The following is a 2,247-nucleotide window of genomic DNA, read 5'->3' on the forward strand; positions in this document are numbered from 1 at the left end:
AAGGGAAGCGCGTATTGTATAAACATGTCATTTCTTCCCAAATTACAGATATAACTTGATTGTTTCTAGGCCTCACTGCCTTTGGATATGGAAGAGGTCACGTTCATATGAATACCTAGATTTTGCTAGTTCATTAGCATCTATTGATATCTGCTCCCTCCCAGGTCTTTTTTTTTTTTTTTTTTTTTTTTTTTTTTTTTTTTAAGAAACTCGATGTTTATTTTCCATGAATCTTATATGTTGTTTAAGAGCCCATACAGGAACAGCTTAAGACCATTCAGTGGTTGCCCCTACCTGTTCAGTGGCCTGAGCAGTGGGAACTGCAGACCAGTCTTCCATGGCAGGCTGGGCGCTCCAGTCTTCAGTAGGGAACTGCTGGATAGGCACAGAGGGCACCGACACGCCTTCAGACCAGTCGGCAACCTCAGGCTGAGTAGCAGTGAACTCAGGAGCGGGAGCAGTCCATTCACCCTGAAATTCCTCCTTGGTCACAGCCTTGTCAGCAGCAGCCTGCTCTTCATTTTCAGTCTCTTCAGGATCTCTGTAGAAGTAGAGATCAGGCATGACCTCCCACGGTGTTCACGGGAAATGATACCACGCATGCGCAAAACTTCCCGCGCCAGCATCCACCTCGTGGAACCCACGGAGTGAGCTCCCTTGTTGTTGCACGGGATGGCAATGTCCACATAGCGCAGAGGAGAATCTGTGTTACACAGAGCAGTGGTAGGTAGGTTAACATAAGACGCCTCCGTGAGAGGCTGGTGGTCAGCCCTTGAGTCAGTAATCACAAGCAGCCGTGGCTCCCGGAAGGCTGCCTGGATCTGGTTGGTGAAGGTTCCGGGAGTAAAGCGGCCAGCAATTGGAGTGGCTCCAGTAGCAGCAGCAAACTTCAGCATAGCTCTCTGGCCAGTATTCCTGGAGGCTAGAACACTGACGTCAGCAGGGTTTTCAATGGCAACAATGACAAGAGCTTCCAAGAGAAGCTTCTCCCAGGTCCTCTTCAGATTTATGATGTAGATGCCATCACTTTTCCTTTTATAGATACACTGTTCCATCTGGAAGTCAAGGTTGGTGCCACCTAAATGAGTTCCTGCTGCCAGGAACTTAAGGACATTCTCCTCCTTCATTTGCAGGACATCAAGGGCTCTGGACATTGTGAAAGTTTCCCTTTAAGTTGCGACGGGAGCCCAGAACAACGCCGTATGGAGCCCTCAGCAGGTAGCTCGGAAAGCCCTACCAGGTCTTTACTCAAGAATCATCTGACTCACGTTGCACTCCTCCTCTCTCCTTTTTAAGGGCCATATCAATTATAGATGCTTTTAGTTGCAAGTAATAAACAACTCCACCAGAAGTGGTTTGAATGATAAAGACATTTAATTGTCTCATGTTTAGTCCAGAGGTAGGCAGTTCCAGGTGTGATACATTGGCTCCTGTTGTTTTCCAGGTGTGACACATTGGCTCACTCAACAAAATCATCAAGGACCTAGGCTCTTTCTATGTTTCCATTCTACTAACCTGGAAAAATGGCTTTTTGTGCTTAGCCTTGTACATGCAAGTTGGAAGAGCTGCAGCTCCAAGCATCATGTCTACATATTACCATGTTCAAAGCAGGGAAAGGAGCAGGGAGAAACAGGTTTTCTCACAAGAATGTGTCTTTTTATTAGGCAAAACAGTGTTTTTCTAGAACCTCTCCCAGCCCCAGTAGACTTCCCCCTCCATCTCATTGGCCAAAGCTGGGCCTTGCTGCCCATCTCTAGACCGATCACTGGCCAAAGGGAGCTGCAACTGCCACGAATGACCAAACATGATTCAACCATGGGTGCTGGGACCGTTGCTACCAGAACAAAACTGTGGTTCTGTTAGCTATGAAGAATGGGATGGGGCTGGTTGGATAGGCAACCTATAGTATTTGCTCAAAGATGCAACACCTATAGGCATTTGAGAGAGGCCTCCATAAGACCACTGCTCTGATGGCTGCTCCAGACTTTGATTTGCAAGAGACAGACACTATCCCTAGTAGTTGTTCCAAGTCCTTAGAGTAACAAAGCTGCTTAGCTGCCTGCAGTAAAGACAGACAAAAAGTGACCTTTTCAGCAAACAGCAACACTCCTTGTGACCCGTCTTGCAAAGGTGCTCATAGAAGTAGCTCCTGCCTCTGGTCCCCTCTTATTTGGACTTTGTGGTAGACCCTGCAGGTGGGCTCACTCAGCCTCAATCTTTGTCTCCCTTCTCCCACGTCCCTTCTGC

At 47.5% G+C, this 2,247-nt stretch overlaps 1 pseudogene; it reads right to left on the bottom strand.

Moving 5' to 3' along the window:
- Positions 1-267: 267 nt before the first annotated feature.
- Positions 268-1,154, bottom strand: LOC120360847 (small ribosomal subunit protein uS2-like; annotated as a pseudogene).
- Between the last annotated feature and the right edge of the window lie 1,093 nt (positions 1,155-2,247).

The sequence above is a fragment of the Saimiri boliviensis genome, chromosome 9, assembly GCF_048565385.1.
Source record: "Saimiri boliviensis isolate mSaiBol1 chromosome 9, mSaiBol1.pri, whole genome shotgun sequence".
NCBI classification, from domain to species: Eukaryota; Metazoa; Chordata; class Mammalia; order Primates; family Cebidae; genus Saimiri; species Saimiri boliviensis.